The 24,290-nt window shown below is 41.7% G+C and overlaps 1 non-coding gene across 1 annotated transcript; it reads left to right on the top strand.

The window, feature by feature from the left end:
* Positions 1-22,920: 22,920 nt before the first annotated feature.
* LOC149276582 (small nucleolar RNA SNORA35) lies at positions 22,921-23,050 on the top strand. Its single transcript, XR_016279341.1, has one exon. It is a non-coding gene; the product is annotated as a small nucleolar RNA SNORA35 (small nucleolar RNA).
* Positions 23,051-24,290: the final 1,240 nt, after the last annotated feature.

The following is a 24,290-nucleotide window of genomic DNA, read 5'->3' on the forward strand; positions in this document are numbered from 1 at the left end:
CACTACCTTACCTTGATGGAGGTCTGTGGACCTCCATCACCACCTACCCCGGCGATCTGCCCCTCAAACTGAAGGGCATCACCGGGGCCACCCGATCTGCCCGGTGACGTCTCGCGCAATAACGCGATGACGTCACTGCGCAACTTTATTAACAACTGACAATTGTAAGTTAAAGAGGTATGGGGGCATGCTACATACCCCCAACATATACCGTTGGAAAGGTAATCGCCTCACCTTTCCATCGGTATATGGATTGTAAAATAATAAAAAATATTAAGTTAAAAAAATAAAAATGTAAAAAAAATTATTTGGGGGTCTCTAAAGGCAGATAAAAAAAGATCAAAATTGCCTAGAGACCCCCAAATTAAATTATTTAAACACTACTTTAAGTATTCTAGCTAAATGATCACTGTGGTAGCCAATGTTACCACAGCGATCATATAGCTATAAAAAGTCACATTCCCTTTTTAAAAATGGCCGATACTAATTTTTAATCCTATGATCCCTTTGATCATGGGGTTAAATTTAGCCAACGGTAGAGGGAGGCAATTTTTGAAATCCTGATGAACTGCAAATATTATTAAAATCAGCCATTTAGCCTGTGCGGTACGTGAGTAACCATATCATCCCTGGAGCTCCTTGCATTTTTACTGCAAAACTTATTTTTGCAGTAAAAATTCTCACTTTACCATCATTTCTTTGGGATTGTAAGGGGAAAGAATGGTGTGCTTCTGTGAGTGAATGTATTTAAAGTACGGTGTGTGCTTCTGCGAGTGAATGGAGATATGAAAGGCGTGTGAATGGTCAGTAATTAGGGTTGAAGCCTTGACGTGGCATTACTGCTCACGTAGGAAGTTAAATTATGGCCCAAAAAGTACACATTTGCAAAAACGACATCCCTTGGTGCATCAAATGAGGGGCTGCATGTGTTTCTAGTACAAACCTGGAGTGAGCAAGACACAAATGAACATGTCGCTATGGTTAGAAAAAACATATTTTCTAGCCAAAGCGACACATTCCATCATTATTTGTGCACTCAACTTTTGTCCTAGAAATACATTTAGCCCTCATTTGAAGCTCCAAGGGGTGTAGTTTCTTAAAATGGATGAATTGTCTGAATGAGGGAGAGCATGAGTTAATATGTGGCTGAATTGTCTGAATGAGGGCGAGCATGAGTTAATATGTGGCTGAATTGTCTGAATGAGGGAGAGCATGAGTTAATATGTGGATGAATTGTCTGAATGAGGGAAAGCATGAGTTAATATGTGGATGAATTGTCTGAATGTGTCTCTTATGTGTGTTATCTGGGTGTGCAACCTGTGATCTATCCCTGTAATTTAGGGGGTTTTAAATATACCTTTAATGCCGTGTTTTTATGTGAATTCCAATTGATCTGTACCGGCAAAGCTTGATTTGTGTGTTCTTCTGTAGATCCATATCTGCTATGCTATGTTTCCATACATTATTTATGTATACCTGCAAATACAGGATTTGTATGTCTTGTTCAGTTGATTAATACCTGCAATGCTGCTTCCATGTATTTATTTTATCTATACCTGCAGTGCTACATTTCATATATTATTATTGTATACCTGCAAATACAGGATTTGTATGTCTGATTCTGTTTTTTTGATATATACCTTCAGTGCTGAGATCACAAGTGAATTTCAATTGATCTATACATGCAAAGCTGGGTTTGTGTGTTAATGTGTTGATCTATACCTGCTATCGGCAGCAGGGACTAATATTAATATATATATTGGCAACTGGGGCAGTTGCCACCAGGGGCTAATATATATATATATATCAGCAGCAGGATCTAATATTAGGCCCTGAAATCATTTAGTGCAAAAGTTAAGGTATTGTGTTGTTTAAAGGATTTCAAGGATTAGTCTTACTAAATTGTGGCTTCAGGCTTCCCATGTTGAATGATCAAGTATTGTATTGTCCAATAACAAAAGTATCATTCCATAGCACATTACTTTTGGCAATATATATATATATATATATGTGTGTTTTTTCAGTGGTATGATTTAATGGTGGAAATTATTAATGCCCCCCCAGTTTGACTGTGGTATCTTGTGTGCCCCCCCCTATATATTGTTTCTAGAGTCGCCACTGCATGTTAACTATCCCTAATTAACCTTCATCAGAGACACAGAACAACTTTCCATAAACTCTGAGATTAATAAACAAAACACTGATTGAGATGGCAGGAGATGTCCCCACAAAACAAATGGGGACTGCCCCATGACCTACCATTCTAAAAGCCAACCATTGTGCACTGGGGGATTAGATGAACTATGCAATCACATGCCTAATGTCGCCTTGGTTCTTCTCCTAGTATGCCAGATGGAGTCCAAAAACAGAAGTATGGCTCAAAGACTGCTTGATAACCCATTTTAAATGTGACCACTTGTGCTCAAGCCCATGGCCCAAACCTTAAATTGTAATATCCTCTAAAGCAAGCATCCCAAAGCTCCCACCTCACCATTAAACCTTTCCTCGCTAAGGAGGGTAATGAATTTGTAATTATGTTAGTTATGTGTGTTTTATATGCATAGATATTACCCTACACAGCAAGGTCATAGGAAAGGTCAGAAACAATTTAATATGGGATAAACAAAAAACCTATAATATTCACTGTTTTACTTTGGGCATCCCTAAAATGTATTAAGTTTTAATATATTAAAGCAGGTAAAAATAAAAAAATCAAACTAAATAATTATTTTTAAATTTTGTGGGGCATACAATATTCTTCTAACGCTAGCTACACCTGAAATTTCGGATCCTGAAATTTTATAACGAAATAGACTATATTCCAAATATAAACTAAATTTAGATAAAACACTGGTCATAGACTTCAATATGGATAACCCTCGCATAGAGGCTATGCAAGCCAGGGTTGCATTTTCTTGGGAACATAATTGTATTGAATATCTAGGTATCAAAATCTACCGAAACCTTAAAGATATAATAAACATGAATAACATATATTTGCTTGATTCTTTGAAAACTCAATTTATAGAATCGAAATGACACGAAATCTCATGATCCAGTAGATTAAATACCATAGAGCATATGTTCTCCCGAAATTGATTTATTTGTTTAGAACTATTACGCTTCCAGTCCCAATAAAGATTTTAAATCAATTTAAAACAAGTTTTTCCTCATATGTTTGGATGGGCAAGAAATTCAGAATCCCACGCTCCATATTAAATAAAGGCCTTTCTCAGGGTGGGCTTAACTATCCTAATTTACGCAATTTATATAAAATATGTATGTTTGGTCATTTTTTGGCATGGGACGCTAAACGAGATTCAGACTTAGGTTGGTACAACTATGAGAGATGGAAATGTCACAACTTAGACCCATTTTTTTTCTATTGGACTAATCTATTGGACCTTCTATTAGAGATTTAGAGATATCCAACCAAATTATTACAAACATTTTGGATAATATATTTAAATATAAGAGAAATTCAGCATCAAAAGACTCATGGACACTATTTACCCCCTTAAAAGTATCCCAATTATTGATTAAAGATATTGATCTAAAGATCTGGCATAGACACAGGATTATAAAAATAGCAGACATTTGGTCTTCCTCAGAATTACCGTATTGGCTCAAATATAGGCCGCACTTTTTCCCCCCACTTTAAGTCTTTAAAGTGGGGGTGCGGCCTATATTCGGGGTCTAGCGCCCGACGCCCAGGACATGCAGTCCCAGGCGCCGGGCAGGGTTAGGATACAGATCCCCTGCAGCGGGGCAGGGGACCTGCATCCTACTCCCCGATACGCTCAGACAGCCTCCCCTGCCAGCACTTTCCACGGGGGGGGGGGTGCCGGCACGGGAGCTTGTCTAAGCTTTACCTCTGCCCCCAAGACTTACCAGAGGAGACTCCCGGGTGTCTTGCGGGGCCGGCGGGGGACATCTACGCAATACGCGTACACAACTTCCGGTGCCGGCACATCAGCTGAGTGCCGGCACCGGAAGTTGTGTACGCGTATTGCGTAGATGTCCCCCGCCAGCCCCGCAAGACACCCGGGAGTCTCCTCTGGTAAGTCGGGGGGGGCAGAGTGGCAGCATATCTCGGGGGGGGAGGACAGTGGCAGCATATCTCGAGGGGGGAGGAGGACAGTGGCAGCATATCTCGGGGGGGGGAGACAGAGTGGCAGCATATCTCGGTGGGGGAGACAGAGTGGCAGCATGTTTTTTTGGTGCTTTTTTAAAGAAAAAAACTTTTTTTTTCTTTAAAAAAGCACCAAACTTTTAGGGTGCGGCCTATATACGGGGGCGGCCTATATCCGAGCCAATACGGTATATTCATTTAAAGAATTACAATCTAAATTTGGTCACCTAAGTAAAGAATATTTTTCATACCTAAGAATTAAAAGCTTTGCAAAATCTAATCCTTTAAACCTATTGACTATCTTAGATAGATTTCTGGATGGACACCATAAGAAAAGTCTTATCACCAAAATTGGAAAAATGTTAGAACAGGATCTTGTTCCAGAGAAACTATTCTGAAATGGGAGACAGATTTAGGGATTTCTTATTCGGTCGAGACATGGTCCTCAGCTTGGCGCAATGTAAGAAGAGTGGTACACTGTATAAGTCTTCATGATGTCACGCACAGCGTAGAATAGAACCTGTAATCAGGTAGAACAGCGTGTGCAAGTCCAATAGACAGATCACAAAAAGTCCAGCACAGAATAGCCAATGAGCAAGCCGAGGTCAGGAAGCCAGAAGTCAGGATCGTTGCAGGATAAGCCGAGGTCAGGAAGCCAGAAGTCAGGGTAGTCGTGAGGGTAGCCAGAGTCAAACGCCAGGAATCGGTAACAGGAACAAGCCGGGTCGGTAACAGGGAATCAACAGAAACGCGTACTGAGCAGACACTATACAAGATAGGTACAACCATCAGAAGGCAAGGTTGGGATGTTTCTGAGGCTCTATATAGGCCGAGGAAGTCCAGGCATCAATTACTGAATTCCCGGCAAAAATTCAAAGTGCCGTTATGTCACTTCCGGTTCGCGGCCATCTTGGGATTGGCGGATCGTAAAATCCTAAAAGGAGTCGTAGTACCGGCTGGCGCCACTAGGACCGCGTGCACGCAGCAGGACCGGACCTGGCTCCAGCAGAGGACGACCGACGCGTGGAACCGCGAGGTCTTCCCCTTCCTCGCGGCGGCGGAGGCTGTCTCGGAGAAGCGGGAGGTCTCCCTCTCCTCCGCGGCGGTTGCGGCTCCCGCGGCAAGGCGGGAGGTCTCCCCCTTTTCCGCGGCGGTTGCGGTTGCCGCGGCACGGTGGGAGGTCTCCCTCTTCTCCTCGGCGGCTGCCGGTCCGAGGACCCAGAAGCACCGGCAGCCAGGTATGTGACAGTACCCCCCCTTGAAGGGGCGGCCACCGGACGACCTTTGGCAAGACCAACCCGTCTCCTGGCGAGGAAGACCCGTACCAGACGAGGAGCATCGAGACGAGCCGCGGGTACCCAGGAACGACTCTCTGGACCAAGACCTCTCCAGTGGATCAGATACTGCACGCTCCCTTGTTGTCTGCGAGTGGCCAGAATCATCTGAGGACAACGTCGAGGTGGATCTGCACCAGAAGTCCCCGGAACAGTAGGTCTTGTGGTAGTAAATCGATTGCACACCAGAGGCTTTAGAAGCGAAACGTGAAAGACTCGAGGAATCCGAAGGGTACGAGGTAGGAGAAGTTCGTAGGCTACTGGATTGATCCGACTAATAATAGGAAAAGGACCAATAAAACGTGGAGCCAACTTCATGGAAGGGACCCTGAGTTTGAGATACCGGGTAGACAACCAGACCCTCTCTCCAGGCAAATACGCCGGAGCACTGGAGCGTCTTTTGTTTGCCTGATGCTCTTGACGCCTGCCTGCCTGTTGCAAAGCCTCTAGTACAGAAGACCACGTGGACCGTATGGTAGCCAATCTCTCCTGCAATTCTGGAACCGCAAAGGCAGGGAACGTTCCGGGAAAGGACTGTGGATGCAGACCATACAAACAGAAAAATGACGACACTCCTGTGGACTCCTGTACGGAGTTGTTGCGGGCAAACTCAGCGAAGGGTAGCAGATTAACCCAATTGTCCTGGTGGTTATTGACAAACAGGCGTAAATACTGTTCCAAGTGTTGGTTAGCCCTCTCCGCTGCTCGGTTGGACTGTGGATGATACGCGGACGAGAATGCCAGAGTAATACCCAAGGCCTTAGTGAATTCACGCCAGAAGCGTGCTACGAATTGTGAACCTCGGTCGGAGACAATCTTGGTGGGTAATCCATGGAGACGGACGATCTCGCGTATAAAGACTTCGGCCAACATGGCAGCAGAGGGCAATTTTTTCAACGGGATCATATGAGCCATCTTGGAAAAGCGATCAACAACCATAAGGATAACAGTATGACCTCTGGAGTTAGGTAAGTCCACAATAAAGTCCATGGCTATGTGCGTCCACGGAATCGAAGGAAGAGGCAGAGGATGCAACAGGCCAGCAGGTAGTCTCTTGGAAGACTTGTTAGCTGCACACTTGGTACAGGACTGGACGAATAGGACGACGTCCTTGGCCCAATTCGGCCACCAAAAAGTTCTGGACACGAGCTCCTTAGTGCGTGTAATTCCCGGATGTCCCGCCGTCCTGGAACCATGAGAAAGACGGAGGACTCGAGACCGGAAACGAACAGGAACAAATAACTTGCCAACTGGTAGAGAAACCGGAGCTTGAGTCTGCATACTGGCAATACGATCCAACAGGGGAGTACGACAGGTAAGTCGGATAGCAGCCATGACTTTGGTCGCAGGAGCGATCGCCTCGGGTTCGTGACACTCCTCTTCAGGAAACGTGTGCATGCGTGAGAGAGCGTCAGCTTTGATATTCTTGGATCCTGGACGGTAGGTCAAAACAAAGGGGAATCGTGACAGGAACAAGGACCATCTTGCTTGCCGAGGATTGAGACATTTTGTGGTCTCGATGTACTGTAGGTTCTTATGATCCGTTAAGATCAAGGTAGGAACTTGTACCCCCTCCAGCAGATGTCGCCACTCCTCCAGGGAAAGTATAACTGCCAACAGTTCCTTGTTGCCGATGTCATAATTCCTCTCCGCAGAAGAAAATCTCCTGGAGAAGAAACCACACGGGTGTAGTGGCCCGCTATACGAGGCCCTCTGGGATAGGACATCCCCCACGCCCGTCTCTGATGCCTCTACCTCCAGGACAAACGGTAAAAGGGGATCCGGATGTCGCAATACCGGAGCAGTAGTAAACCTCTCCCTCAACTGGTCAAAAGCGGAGACGGCAGCGGGTGGCCATTCGATGGTATTGGCCCCTTTCTTGGTCAGGGCCGTCAGAGGAGCAGCAATCTTAGAATAGTCTCTGATAAAACGTCTGTAGTAGTTGGCAAACCCTAGAAAGCGTTGTAACGCTTTCAGACCCACAGGCTGCGGCCAGTCCTTGATAGCCTGTACTTTGGAAGGGTCCATCTCAAATCCCTCCGGGGAAATGACATACCCCAAAAACAAGACCTTGCGGACCTCGAAATCGCATTTCTCCAGCTTGGCGTAGAGCCCATGTTGCCGTAGTCGGTGTAGTACTTTAGCTACCTGCGTGCGATGAGTCGAGAGATCCGAAGAATAAATCAAAATGTCATCTAAATACACCACGACAAACTGTTGCAGGAAGTCTCTGAGACAGTCGTTGATGAACTCCTGGAAAACAACTGGCGCATTGCATAACCCGAAAGGCATCACTGTATACTCGTAATGTCCCGACCGTGTATTAAAAGCCGTCTTCCACTCATCGTCGGCACGAATTCTAACAAGATTGTAGGCCCCCCGAAGATCCAGCTTGGTATAGATGGTAGCTCCGCGCAAACGGTCAAACAGTTCGGAGATCAATGGAATGGGGTACGTGTTACGTCTTGTAATTCTGTTAAGGCCCCTGTAGTCGATGCATGGGCGCAGCTCTCCATTCTTCTTCTTTACAAAAAAAAATCCTGCTCCTGCGGGTGACGTAGATCGGCGAATAAATCCCCGACGAAGATTCTCCTCAATATACGACTCCATGGCTTTAGTTTCAGGAACAGAGAGCGGATAAACCCGACCTCTGGGTGGCATGGTACCAGGAAGCAGATCGATGGGACAGTCGTATGGTCGGTGCGGAGGTAGTTTCTCCGCCTCCTTCTTGTCGAAAACGTCCGCGAAACACCGATACGGCTCAGGCAGAAGCGAAGTTCCGATGGAGTTCAGTGTCACTGACGTAGTCCTCAGGGGTGAAAGGCAATGATCCTTGCAGGAACTGCTCCAAGCCGTAATTTGGTTGGTACACCAGTCAATAGAGGGGTTGTGACTACACAGCCAAGGATACCCCAATATAATCGGAACAGACGGGGAATGGATGAGCAACAGCTGCAATGGTTCGCTGTGAACCACTCCCACAGAGAGGGTAAGTGGAGTCGTGTGAAGAGTTATGTGCTCCTGAAGAAGAGGCCTCCCGTCGATAGCCTCCACGGATAACGGATTGGGAAGGGGGAGGGTGGGGACCAGAAACCGGCTACAAAACTCAGAGTCAATAAAGTTGCCGGCCGCGCCGGAATCCAGAAAGGCCATGGTGTTCACGGAACCCCTAGACCAGACTAGTCGAACCAGAACAGTCATGCGGGTGATCTTGGTTTCAGGGGATGGTCTGATCACACCTATAGTAGGTCCCCTCAGCCTACCTAGGTGCGGGCGTTTCCCGGCCTCTTAGAACAGTTCTTGAGAAAATGCCCCGACAGACCACAATACAGGCATAATCCTTCTCTTCTCCTCCTGCTCCTCTCACGCTCAGAGAGTCTAGCTGCCCCCAGCTGCATAGGTTCCTCCGTAGTGTCTGACAAGGTGGATGAGGACGGAATTTGGGAAAAATTACGTACAGTGTCCCTCACTCCCCTCTCCTGTCGTCTCAAGCTCTCACGTTGAGTTTGTCTTTCACGAAGACGCAAGTCCACCTGGGAGACGTACTGTATTACTGCATCCAGGTCCGTAGGAAGGTCTCTAGCCGCGATCTCATCCTTGAGGGATTCAGATAGTCCATTCAGGAATGCGGCGACTAGAGCCTCATTGGTCCAGTTGACCTCTGCCATCAGGGTGCGGCATTCGATGGAATACTCCTGAAGAGAACAGGAACCTTGGCGGATAGAAAACAGGGATGCGGATGCCGTACTCCTCCTTCCAGGAACGTCAAACACCGAACGCAGACTTGAGACAAATTCCGAGTAGGACCGAACTGGAGGAGCATTTCTTTCCCATAGTGGAGAGGACAAAGCCAGTGCTTTGCCCGTGAGTAACGAAATTACATAGCCCACCTTAGCCCGTTCAGTAGGAAAGGCATAAGGCGAAAGTTCAAAATGTATCTCGCACTGGTTCAGGAACCCTCTGCATGCTGCTGGCTCGCCATCATAACGCTGGGGGGGAGGTAGATGAGCGGGCACAGACTGAATAGGTGCAGGTGGTGGTGGAAGAACCGCAATTGCCGGAGGACCTTGTAGCGCTGGGTCGGTGCGTTGCAACAACGTCTGGAGAGCTTGGGCAAACTGATCCAAACGGTGATCCATTCCATCCAAACGATCCTCTGTGGAGCTCTGCTGTCCTACCGATGCAGGTCTCATATTGGCCTTCTGATTCTGTCACGCACAGCGTAGAATCGAACCTGTAATCAGGTAGAACAGCGTGTGCAAGTCCAATAGACAGATCACAAAAAGTCCAGCACAGAATAGCCAATGAGCAAGCCGAGGTCAGGAAGCCAGAAGTCAGGATCGTTACAGGATAAGCCGAGGTCAGGAAGCCAGAAGTCAGGGTAGTCGTGAGGGTAGCCAGAGTCAAACGCCAGGAATCGGTAACAGGAACAAGCCGGGTCGGTAACGGGGAATCAACAGAAACGCGTACTGAGCAGACACTATACAAGATAGGTACAACCATCAGAAGGCAAGGTTGGGATGTTTCTGAGGCTCTATATAGGCCGAGGAAGTCCAGGCATCAATTACTGAATTCCCGCCAAAAATTCAAAGTGCCGTTATGTCACTTCCGGTTCGCGGCCATCTTGGGATTGGCGGATCGTAAAATCCTAAAAGGAGACGTAGTACCGTCTGGCGCCACTAGGTGGCGTGCAGAGGACCGCGTGCACGCAGCAGGACCGGACCTGGCTCCAGCAGAGGACGACCGACGCGTGGAACCGCGAAGTCTTCCCCTTCCTCGCGGCGGCGGAGGCTGTCTCGGAGAAGCGGGAGGTCTCCCTTTCCTCCGCGGCGGTTGCGGCTCCCGCGGCAAGGCGGGAGGTCTCCCCCTTTTCCGCGGCGGTTGCGGTTGCTGCGGCACGGTGAGGGGTCTCCCTCTTGTCCGTGGCAGCTGCGGTTGCCGCGGCACGGTGGGAGGTCTCCCTCTTCTCCGTGGCGGCTGCGGTTGCCGCGGCACGGTGGGAGGTCTCCCCCCTCTCCTCGGCGGCTGCCGGTCCGAGGACCCAGAAGCACCGGCAGCCAGGTATGTGACACATGAACGATATTTTAAACTCCTCCACCGATGGTACTACGTACCAACCACCTTACACAAAATGTTTAGTCACCTCTAATAAATGCTGGAAATGTCAGCTAGAACTGGGAACCATGTCTGACATATGGTGGAGCTGCGACAAATTTACTATCTTAAAGCTTGAAATTGCGAAACTATTTAAAACTTTATTTTGTTTTGATTGGATTTAATCTCCACAATCTTTTTTATTTCATATAGATATGCCGGTAAAAAATAGACCAAATTCAAGCTTAGCTATTAATGTGTTAGCAGCAACCAAATTTTTTATTGCACGGAACTGGAAATTAGAAGAACCTCCAACTTGGCCACAGATTCTAAATCAAATCAACTATCAATATCAAATGGAGAAACATTCTTTCAGAATTCATCACAACATTAAAAATACAATGTTATTTGGTCGTCCTGGTGAAAGCTAATGTCTGAAAATGACCAAATATAAAAGTCAATGTGATTCTTCTTTTTTCCTACATCTTTTTCCTTGGCATTTTCTCTTCCTCCCCTCTCCTCCTTGACAGCCCATATATCCTATTAAATCTTGAATGATTAGTTTACCCCGAAACTTGTATGAATGTTAAATAGATCACTCTATGAAATTAAACAATGTATATGAAACAGTAAATAATTTATTTATTATGATACAATCTGCATACGACCATTGAGATCTATGAATGTATCAACTTCCTTCCTGGTATTGGAAAACTGTTTTTTCTTCCCTTTATCTAATATTATTAATTTTATACCGGCGCGGGAAACTCTGATCTCTGACAGCCGGGGAATGTCTGCGCGATGCACGCAGACAACCCCCGCTGCTAGCCACGCCTCCTTCCGGCTGCAGCGTGAGTCTACACGCTGCCCCAGCTACATGACATGAGACTCAGAAGTACCGGTGGGGCGGGGGCGGGGGGGAGTGTTAAATGGGGGGCATAAGGCATTTCTGGAGGCAGGGTGCTCTGTGAAATGCCTTTTAACCCCCTTAATGCCACTGTGCCTCCAGAAATGCCTTTTTAACCCTCTATACGCCACTCTGCCTCCTGAAATGCCTTAAACCTCCCTATAAGCCACTCTTCCCCTTTTAACCCTTAAGTGCCAGAGTGGCATATAGGGTTAAAAGGCATATCATGGGGCACAGTGGCATATAGGGTTAAAAGGCAAATCATGGGGCACAGTGGCATATAGGGGGTATAAGGCATTTCTGGGGCAGATGTGCATAACTGGGGGGCAGGTTGGAAAATGGAAGGAAATAAAACCAAAATATTTTTCTCAATCATAGCTTTTATTAAAAAAATTGTTTCAATGAATTAACATTTACTGGTAAAACTTTTTTCCTATAGGGTCGTCTTATATTCAGGCTTTTTCTTTTTTTCCTAAATAAATATTAAGATTTGGGGGGTCGTCTTATAATCAGGGTCTTATAATCGAGCAAATACGGTGTATATATATATATATATATATATATATATAGTAGAACAGATGAAGAAATGTATAAAAAAAAACAAGTATATTGGCTCACTGGAAAATTCCATATATTCCCAGGAGTTTCCACTGGTTTACAAGGAACTTTAAATTCGACATTGAGGCTGTTTAACCGTGGGCCAATAAACAAATTATACCAAGTATGCTATATTCTAGCATAAACTATTTTTCAATTTTTAAATGTTCCCTTTTCCCTTGAAATGTGCCACCAGCCTAAAATGTGCAATTACATTATTAAAGAAGTACAGTCTAAAAAATCAAAACCAACAATATTATTGGTAAGGATCAATATTGGTGGAATGTACTCCCCTGAAATGTTAAAATATGCAAATATATATATATATTGTGGCAAGGTTATGGAGTCTGTCTACATAAGTGGCAGATTGGAAAGCTCATTATTCCCAGCATGAGGGGGTTAATTGCTGGAGGTCAGCAAGGTGGAGCCAATTAACCTGCACTCAGGTGCTTAAAGGGCGGCCGTAAGAGGCATTAGGTGTCTGGAAACAGGGAGAGAGGCAGTCAAGCCAGAGGCCCTAAGACTTTATCAAAAGGATTTGTTTTTGTTTTGGTTTATTTACACTATGAAGTGCAATACTGTGGACTATCCAAAGCTGCAATAAACCACATCTTGCTTTTATTCTGCTGGTGTTCGGAGTTTCTTGTTTTGATCGGGCCGTCCTGCCACAAGATATATATATATATATATATATATACACTCACGGGCCAATTTATTAGGTACACCTGTTCAATTGCCACTCCTGTCAGCTAAGAACAGGAAACTGAGGCTACAATTTGCACAGGCTCAGCAGAAGTGTACAATGGAGGACTGGAGGAATCTTGCCTGGTCTGATGAGTCTCGATTCCAGCTGCGACATTAAGATGGCAGGGTCAGAATTTGCCATAAACAACATGAAAGCACGGATCCATCCTGCCTTGAATCAACAATTCAGGGTGGTGGTGGTGTAATGGTGTGGGGGACATTTTCTTGGCACACTTTGTGCCCCTTAGTACCAATTAAGCATTGTTGCTGACCACAGTGTACCCATCTCCTGATGGCTACTTCCAGCAGGATAATGCACCATGTCACAAAGCTCCCATCATCTCAAACTGGTTTCTTAAACATGACAATGAGTTCACTGTACTCCAATGGCCTCCACAGTCATCAGATTTCTGATACAGTGTCTAAATCTATTTTCATCTTCTTTCCTCTGAAAAAAATAATTAAAAAAAAAACTTTTCTAACCAACTGTTTCAATGTATTATGGATTTCTATTCAACGTATTTCTGTAAAAAAAATAATAAGAGATAAATGGTTGTTTGGAGACAATATCCAGGTCACTATGGAAACTACAAAAATGTAGAAAAAAAAATCAATCAACTCAGGAAACTGGTGGAGCAAACAATGACATTTATTGCCATAACGCTGCTGTTTCTCACATGACACACAATTTATCTCCAAAGTGCACCGAAGGATCTTGTTAAATTTTGCTGGGAAAGCACCCTTTTCGATAAGCTCAGCAGAAAAATAATTAACAAGAAATTAAGAAAAATGAAAGTTTAAAAATAGGAAATAATGTGTCACCATAGTTTTCCTAGCCAGTTTTTAACCAAATTTGAGTACAAAGATTCAGTGTTAAAAATTCTAGCTAAATACTTATCATCTAACATTTTTTTTGTCAATGCAAACATGTAACATTTCTAGTACACAGGTATAAATCACAAGAGAAGACCATAAGATATGTGTTGCTCCATATTAAGACCTTCTCCAAGTACTGTTCTTAATAAATGTTCTCCTATAAATTCCAGTTTATTTATTCAGTAACAGCAATGTAAGTAACACTGCGGACAAGTTTACATGGTTAAGGTTTATTTATATAGCAACAATTTACGCAGCTCCTCTTATTATACATACATTCAAGGTGACAAGACTAGAAATGATAGACAAACCAATACATTAGGTAACAACAGACCGGCTCACAAGCTTGCAATCTAGAGACAATGGGGTGAGGAGAAACATACGGTATGGAGACAGGGGAGAGGTAGTGTGGGGGTTGTATTAGTGTCAGGTAAGTTAATGGACAGAAATTAATGTAGGAGCAGTAATGAATGTAGGAGCAGTATCATCAAGGGCTTTCTATGTTAGTACAAGGATATTAGCTTACATTATTGAGGTAATAGGGAGCCAGTGTAAGGTTTCACAGAGTGGGGAAGTAGAAGAAGAGTGTCGTGTAAGCAACATAAGTGCTTTGGATAGACTACTTTGGATAGACTGCAGAGGAGAGAGTCAAGTCAGAGGAGTTTTGCAATAATCAAGGCGGTAAATGGTAAGGGAAGTTTTGTGGCTTTGTGGGTGAGGAATGGACGGATGTGAAAGATGTATTTTAGAAGCAGGATATGGCAAGGGACTGAATGTGAAGGATGAAGGAAAGGTTTGAGTTAAAGATGACCCCAAGGCATCGGGCCTGGATAATAGGAGAGATAGTCGTGTTGTTAACAGAGATAGAGAATTTAGGTACTGGGGTGGAAGATAATGAGCTCAGTTTTAGATAAATTACGTTTCAAGTAGCACTGTGACATCCACGAAGAAATAGAAGACAAGCAGTAGGTAATGTTAGGGTATTAAGGTTTAAATTGTTTTTTTTCTTATGGAATTCAATAAAAAAGCAAAATTACTTCCCACAGTGTGGATATGACAGGCCATTACAAACGCTGTTGACACCTTTATTGAAGGTTATATTTATTTAATTATTTGGTTAGGCATATAGGTTGCAGTAATGGGGATTTTTTTTTCTTTTTTGTGCTTTTACCATTATATCGTACAATATAATGAACAGCACCCAAAGCCTAAAGCAAAAAAATAAATAAATCAATAATAAATTATCTTGCTAACAAATAAGTACAATCATGGCTAACATTAATTATGAAAAAGTTCAACTGAACGTAAATGCATTTCTCTGCAAGAAATGCCACCAGTATAAGACATAAACAACGTACTGAGTATCTATAATTACTAAAGAAATCTATTTATAATTAATTATTATAAACTATTATGAATTATTATTACAATTATTTATTTATGAACTGTTTAACGTTCTCTATTTTTAAAGTTATGTAAAATAAAAGTTTGAAAAATAAAAAAGTGTACCACCGAGTTATACAGTGTTGTTATAAATATATGATAAATTAAATGACTTGCAATTGTTATCATACATTTAACTATGTAGGTTGTTAGAAAACTAACAAAGGCTAGTAGCAGATTTTTTAGTGAAATATTGAAATAAGAAATTTGCTAACAGTTTGAGCTAACATGGAACCTCAGGGTCGTTCCAATCTAAAGCTAAAGATGGCTGACTGTCAGAAACTTGGGTCCAATATTAACTCGGCTGCCAACATTGGGAATAGGTGATATCATCAATCAACTCAGCCACTTTGATTTTGTTTTTTCTTAGCTCAGCACATCTAAACTTAAGTATTAAGTAAGATGCATGATCCAACGCTAACATTTTGGAAAATATATTCTTCCTCAATGTATTTAATTTATTAATTAGGAAGTTGGTAAATATTGGTGGAAGGGAACAGAGGTCAAGTTGAAAATGCTATGTGCTGTTGCTCAAGTTCAACTTTTGCTTCAAGCCAGCTGAAAATGTCTTGAGTTCAACATCACAATTCATGAACTTCAGATATTAATGGTGGCAAGCTGACTAATTAAAGTTTATTGAATACATTCATAGTTACATAGTTATATAGGCTGAAAAAAGACATGCGTCCATTCAGCCTTTTCTATATCTGTGTAATTTGTTGCTGTTGATCCAAAAGACGGCAAAAAACCCCAGTTTGGCTCTTTCCAATTTTGCACTAAACAGGGAAAAATTCCTTCTTGACCCCAAAATGGCAGCCAGTTTTCTCCTTGGATCAATAAGCTGTTTCCCCATAATTTAAGATTATATCCCCGAATATTATGTTTTTCCAAGTATCCATCCAGTTGCTGTTTAAACGTCTGTACAGACTCCGATTAAACTACCCCTGCAGGCAGAGAATTCCACATCCTTATTGTCCTTACTGTAAAAAACCCTTTCTCTGCCTTAGACTAAATCTCCTTTCTTCCAGTCTGAACGCATGACCACTTGTCCTATGCATAGTCCTCTTTATGAACAGATTTCCACACAATGGTTTGTATTGGCCCCGAATATATTTATATAATGTTATCATATCCCCTCTGAAGCGCCATTTTTCTAAACTAAAGAGATTTAAATTAGTTAACCTTTCCTCACAACTATAGTGCTCCATTCCTTTTATTAATTTTGTAGCCCGCCTCTGCACCCTTTCTAGTGCTATGATATCCTTCTTTAGAATAGGTGCCCAAAATTGCACAGCATATTCAAGGTGCGGCCTTACCATTGATTTATACAGAGGCAAAATTATATTTTTATCCCGCAAATTGATGCCCCTTTTTATATACGGCAAAACCTTACTGGCCTTAGCAACTGCTGACTGACATTGCACATTGTTGCCTAGTTTGTTGTCTATAACATTTCCCAAATCCTTCTCATTTGTCGTTACCCCTAATTCACTACCGTTTAGGGTGTAGGTTGCTTGTGCGTTCCCTACCCCTAAGTGCATAACTTTACATTTATCTACATTGAATTTCATCTGCCATTTGTGTGCCCAGTCCCCCAGTCTATCTAGATCCCTCTGCAGCACTGTAATATCCCGCTCGCCCTGTATTACTTTACCTAGTTTAGTGTCATCTGCAAACACAGAAACATGACTTTCAACGCCATTCAATGTATGCTACACTGAAAAAATATTTTTTATTTTATATGGCAACACTATTCTGGACTATGTTCTGAATTTAATTCCTTTCCTTTCAGATAAAAGCCGAGGTCTGTGTCTGCAGAGGGGAGGATTAGCTAGTGTCTGACTCAGCTCTGCTCGCCCACCTCAAGTATTAATCTATACTGCCCACACATTTATCTATATGCTGCCTTAACGTTTGTTTAAAAGGGTTCATACGTTTTTCAAATGTTTACAATATATACTTCCATACAATGGTTCTTATTCATGAAAATATTTAAAATCAATACCAGTGTTTCTGGAAGAAGAATATATATATATATATATATATATATATATATATATATATATATATATATATATAAAACACTTTCAAAAAGAAGGTCAGCACTCCAGGTCTTTAAATAGACAATTTCATTTTATTCAAAGTCAAGTCGACGTTTCAGTCATTACTGACTTTCATCAGGACATACATTTGAACTAAAACAAACACATATTTATAATAAAATAGCTTGAGAACTCACCAATCTGAAGTGAGTGGGTGTGTGCTGAAATCGGCGTGTCAATGCCATTAGTGAACATGTGTGTAATAACACTGCTCATACCCGGAAGTGCAGTGTAACATTATTGTGTTCCTGTTACTATAATAAAACAGTTTATTCCGTTTGTGCACAATCAGAAATGTTTTAAAATGATGTGAAATATGTTCTGAGGCCCCTAAGAGCTCATTATGTTAAATTTAAAGTGCTTATAATGTGCAAACATGATTGGGAATTAACTTTAAATGTTAAATATATCTACAATATGTCATATAGTGAATATAGGTATTTACTAGACATACTGACAAAGAGTATCAATAATGTTCAATGAATTGTGCAAACTGCAAATAGCACAAAAGGTGCAAATAACAAATGTGCAAAATTGAAACTAATCCAAAATTTAAAGTGACAGTGCAAGTATGTTCCTAAATATTAACCCCTGACATAAGCATTATATACTTTTATTATTAAAATACAAAGATACATCACATTAAAAACCATGCATGTCGGTAGTTGCAGCACTAAAAAAATGCCTGCAAATGCAACATGCAATACCAACTCACTTTAAATCACCATTATTATTAAATGGACAAATCAGTGGAATTTGAATCTACCAAAATCCCTAATTCAAATATGTATAGATATAGGGCATATTTAATATTTTGGTGTGTCCATTATTATTGAACACAGTTCCTTATTCATGTATACATCTAGATTCAACATAAAGACACTATAATAGACAATTTAACTCATGGATATCTATTGTCTAATGTTTTTGAAAGTGTTTTACATGGAAACTGCTGGTTACTAGCACCGGGCTTGGAATATTTGGAATGGTGTGCAATGGACTCTGTGAGTAAATATATATATACATATATATATATAAAGTCCAAAAATAGTTACCGGCACTCCAGGGACTTTCCAAATAACCACACAAACAACTTCGGTTTTCAAGTCAACGTTTCAGTCTTGTTTATTTCAGACTTTCATCAGGACATCTTGAAATAAACAAGACTGAAACGTTGACTTGAAAACCGAAGTTGTTTGTGTGGTTATTTGGAAAGTCCCTGGAGTGCCGGTAACTATTTTTGGACTTTATATTATTTACTGCTACAGCTATTTGGCACCGGGCATAAACTTGGCATTTGGAGTGCAATTGTTAATTTTGGACTTTATATATATATATATATATATACATATATATATATATATATATATATATATATATATATATATATATATATATATATAAATATATACAAAGCTAATTAGATCTACTTTTTCATCTGTTGTGGAAAAAGCTCAACATATGGTCTAATCAGATTATTTTTCTATAGAGGCCACACAGATAAGAAGATCTAAGTGCTTGTTAATGTATTGTCACAAATAGTAGCACAACTAAATTAGCTGTTTACCAGTTACATGGCAGACCACTTCTGAGATGCAGCATTATTCTTAGAAATACCACACTTTAGAAATGAAATGCATCTGTTCCTGCTTGCTTTCAGAAAGCACTAAACGGATTCACACAACTGAACTAATCTGAATCGATCTGAAACATCTGATTGAAAATTCTTATTTTCATTTACCAAATTTTCCATAATGGACTAGATCAGGGTTTTCTGTATTACAGGCCTTGAGGGATGGAAAAGACCAGAAATTGTATACAGCATTTCTTTAATCCCTAGAGTGCCAGCTACACAATTGATATGAAGCTTACTCAATAAGGGTGCGGTGTGAGCTATGTACCATGTACCACGTGGGACCCTCCTCTTTTCTGTAGTACAGACTACGCTTGAACCCTCCGTTTAAGAAGAAAGCTGTATGTTCAAAAAACTCTTTGATTTTCTTTGATTATAAAAAAATAATCTGATGGCTACCTTTGTTGTCTTCAACATCCATTACTCTCATCCACAATAATAATAGTGATGGGAGATATAGTAGGCATGTCAGAGACGAAAAGGTTCACATACTTAAGGGCGTATGTATTTTTTTCTTGTTTATGGATTTTTTTTTGGCATGAATACAAAGTTAAACCTCTTCCTTAATGTACCTACTTTGTGCTATATTTTTTAAGAAAAAATGCCGTTTAACTCACTTTTAGTATTTGGTTTGAGTAAAATTGGTTGAACAATTTGGTCTATTTTGTATTTTTGCTCATATATACCAACAATAGGATACACGGGGTACCCTAAACCAAGTACCTATGAACATCTTGTTCAACAACTTGTCCTGAAAAAATAACATATAGTTTCCCTAGTGAAAGTGTATACTGTGTCAACTCTCCTCCTACTCCATTAAAATTCTGTACTATCTGGGGCTAACCCTGGCTTTATCATCGGCTAGCCCAATACCTTACACAGGTAATCCCACCCATCTATGTGGCCCCTATGTTGCCCTTGCCCACTTGCTAAGCCATTCCTCCAGAAGAAGGACCTCCATTCGCACTCAAACAGTTCACCCTGGCATTTGATCAGGTTTAACTTTTTTGATTAAGATGTTTGGGATAACCAAAAATCCTGGTCTATAGAAGGGTTGTTAAGCCCTGGAGTACCCCTGCAGTAGACTGAGACTGGAAAACAAGGCAATTAAATACTGGCGTCTTTTCCACTAATTTGTTTTTGTTTCATTTGTTTATTTTACAATATAAAATAACCTTTGGAATTTTGAGATTCTTGTGTAAAACAATAATCACAAATACTGTCGTAATAGATGCGTAATACTTGCGTATATTCCTAATTTTAGGATGCTTGCAAAGAATTGAAAACATACAGGGCATATAAATGCTTGGGTTGCAGCTGTTATCCTCCCCGTACAATTAAAAAAGAGATAATCTGCCTAAATTGCTGCAGTAGAGTGGAACAATCATTCAGTGCTTCTGCAAAAACACAAGTGACCTTCATAGCGGAAAAATGTGTAACAAAATTACAATTACAAAAAGAGAATAAGCACATCCGTGATCGATTTTTTCACTCAAACGGTGTTGCTCTAATGCCTCGACATCGAGGCATTGAGCAACACAAAAAAAACATTTCCCCCCCCCCATGATCGCTCCTAGGGGCGAATAAAAAAGCATATTTGAAAGACTGCACGTCTTTGAAACATGGCGGCGCCCGCCGCCGAAAAACGGGTTTAGGAAGCGATCGCGAGTCGCTTCCTTTGCTTAGCTAGTGTTGCTAAGATGCCTCAGTAGCGAGGCATCTTTGCAACACCTGTTTAGCAAAGGAAGCGACTCGCGATCGCTTCCTAAATGCTTAACTTACCTTCCCGGTACCGGCGTCTTCGAAACACACGTGGTGTTTCAAGATGGCGGCGCCCATCAAGCCGGGGGGCGGAGCCTGCTGTCATCATCGGGGGGGTGTTGCTGGATGTCATGGACATCCAGTGAATAACACCCCTAGTGGTCAGATCACTCATAATAGTGATCATGATTTGATAAATCAAAGGCAATGTTTTCTAAACATTGCCTTTGACCAGTATTGGATCTGCCTCCCTCCTTCACTTGCTTCTAGTGAGGGAGAGAGACAGATCGGTGTGTTTTCTGGTATTTCAGGTATTCTGAATAAAATAAAATATATATATTGATCCACAGGCTCTTATAAGAGCCACCCATTCACTATTAACCCCTTCATTGCCATTGATCACTGCATAAACGGTGATCTTGCATAGTGGCAATTGTTTTTGGGGTTCTTTTTTTTTTACATTTTTTTTTCTTTTTTTAGTTTTTTTTTACATTTTTTTATTTATATTAGAGCCATTAACCCTTTCCTTCCCCACTATTTTTGCTGCAATTGTAACCATGCAGCGCAGGTATACGGCTGAGGAGGCGTATGCCATTTTGGCCACAGTTTCTGAGGCCACTGATACAGCGTCAGATTTTGACGTTGGTCAGTTCACAGATACATCTAGTGATGTATCTGTGGCTGTTAGGAGGGTAGCGCCTAATAAGTACAAGCCAGCTATCCCTTCTTTTTTCTGGAATTCCTGGCATCAATATTGATGTTACAGGATTCACTCCACTGCAATTTGTGCAGGTTTTTTTGGGAGATGATGTCTTGGGAGACATTGTCACACAAACTAACCTTTATGCCCAGCAGCACCGTGCTGCTAGCCCTAATTCTTTTTGGGCAAAACAGCCATGGACTCCCATTGATGTGCCAGAATTTCTTAAATTCTGGGCACTCACAATGTTAATGGGCATTATAAAAAAGCCCTCCATCCGCTCCTACTGGAGCACCAGCCCCATCCTTAGTACCCCCATTTATGCCCAGACTATAACTAGGCAAAGGTATGAAATGATTCTTCATTTCATGCATTTTAATGACAACAGCCTGTGCCCCCCTAAGAAGCACCCCCAGTTTGATAGGCTCTACAAAATCCGCCCCCTGATTAGCCATCTCGCTGCCAGGTTTCCAGAGGTTTATACACCTGGAAAGAATATCTGCGTGGATGAATCCCTGATGAAATATAAAGGAAGGCTGGGATTCAAGCAGTATATTCCTTCCAAGCGCTCTAGGTATGGAGTGAAGGTGTATAAGCTCTGCGAGAGCGAGACAGGGTATACTCATGCCTTCCGGGTATACGAGGGTAAGGATAGCTACCTTGACCCTCCAGGTTGCCCAGAACATCTGGGCACCAGTGCCAAGATTGTTTGGGACCTAATATTCCCCCTTATGAACAAAGGCTACCACTTGTATGTAGGTAACTTCTATACAAGCGTCCCTTTGTTCAAGCTGCTGTATTGTTTCGATACAGTAGCTTGCGGTACTATAAAAAAGAACCGCTTGGGTTTCCCACAACACCTGGCACGAACCCGGCTAGGAAAGGGGGAGACCTCAGCTCTACGTCAAGAGGAGCTTTTGGCATTGAAGTTCAGGGACAGAAAAGAGGTGTGCATGCTGACCACCATCCACGATGAGAGAACCGTGGAGGTTTCTGTCCGTGGCAGAGCTGGGGTCACTAGAAAGCCAGTGTGCATCAGGGCCTATAATAAGAACATGGGTGGAGTTGATCTGTCAGATCAACTCCTACAGCCCTACCTCATTATGAGGAAGACAAAGGCCTGGTACAAGAAGGTTGCAATTTACCTAATGCAAATTGCAACCTATAACGCTTTTTTGTTGCACAAAAAAGCAGACACTGGGCTGAAACTGTCTTTTTTGCAGTTTCAGCTCCAAGTAATTTCAAGTATCTTGTACCGTGATGCACCTGGTCCCAAGTGGTGATGGGAACCAGCAGGATTGGGGCTACCCATTTTATTTTTAAAATCCCCCCTACAGCAAAGAAGCAAAATCCCCAAAAGAGATGCAGGGTATGCTACAGCAGGGGGCAAAGAAAAGACACCACATTTTACTGTCCAGATTGCCCTGGAAAACCTGCACTCTGTGTCGGTGACTGCTTCAAGTTGTATCACACAGTTTCCCATTTTTTTATTTTTTTTTGTTCCTGCTCCATTTTTGTATTTTTTTTTTTTACATTTTTTGTTACATTTACTGTTTTTTAGCTTTTATTTGCTCCACCATTTTTTAAGCGTTTTTATTTGCACTGTCAAGTGAACCCTGTGTCCATTCCGTGGCATGAGGGACCGCTTAAGGTGCTAGATCAAATCCCTTCTTGGAGATAGGCCAGGCTTTCTTGTAACCTGTCCCTACTGATAGTTGGGTACAAGCATTTTTCTTTACCCAGATGTAAAACGTCCTAGTTGAAAAACTGAATTGCTCATGTTCCAAATGTGGCCCTTTTGCCCCCAAACAACCTGACAAACCCATGCATGTGGGGTATCAATGTTGCTGAACACATATCGGGGTGTTGTGGGACAGTGACATATACCAGGAGCTGTAATTTCACACCTGAAGTACAAAGTGTGTGAAAAAAACACCAAAAACAATTACTATCACAAACTTTGACAAGGGTTGGTGGTAGGATTAGTGCATGGAAAGGGTTAAACTATCAGCATCTAAAATACCCTGGGGTGTCTAGTTTTCAAAAATATATGGTTTGGTGGGGTAAATTTAATTTGCTGGCTTCAAAGATGCCCCAAATACCACATGGAGACAAAGTACCAGATTCAGAGAAAAATGGTTTTGAATTAGCAAAACGCTACTTGTACTTATTGCCCCATAACGTGTAGAAGAAAGCAAAAAAACATAATAACATTGGGTATTTCTAAACTCGGGACAAATAGTAGAATCTATTTAGCGGGTTTTTTCAGTAGTTTTTTATGATGAATAAAAGATTTTTCAAATAAAAGTGAGAAAATGTGTTTGTTTTTTTAAATTTTTCGTCATATTTTATTATTTTTATTATAGTAAATTACATCATATGGAAACAATTATGGTGTCTGAAGAAAGCCCTTCTTGTCCTGAAAAAAACAATATATAACTTGTGTGGGTTCAGTAAATGGGTTAAGAGAAAATTACAGCTAAACAGAAACACCGCAGAAACGATAAAACAGCCATTGTCACGAAGGGTACAAAAAATAGAATCAGCCTTTGTCACGAAGGGGTTAATGTAGTCATTAATTGTTACAATTCAAACAAACAGCATATGAAAAGGGAAATATTCTGGAACAGCATTATAAAATATGAGGACAAATGATATTACTCCTAACCTTCATTTAGTAAAACACTTTCCTTGTATAACCTCTGATCTTCTCTCTGTAGTGGTACGCTACACCAAGGTTTATACTGCTCCTTTGGTTGCTTAGCAACATGAAGTGCCATTGCAACCTAATTTCTTCATACTAGCGTATATGCCCATCATTAAAATTATTTGCAAAAAAACGTAAGCATTTTTTCATCATTTGTTTCATCATTTGTTTCACGTATGCAGATCTGGGCTATTTTTCTTTTTTAATAAAGAACAAATCTCCTTTTAAAACCATATCATTAAGCAAATAAACCTCCTCCT

This window comes from Sceloporus occidentalis, unplaced genomic scaffold (genome assembly GCF_023333645.1).
Source record: "Sceloporus occidentalis isolate IW3139 unplaced genomic scaffold, rSceOcc1.0.p SCAF_233, whole genome shotgun sequence".
Classification (NCBI taxonomy): Eukaryota; Metazoa; Chordata; class Lepidosauria; order Squamata; family Phrynosomatidae; genus Sceloporus; species Sceloporus occidentalis.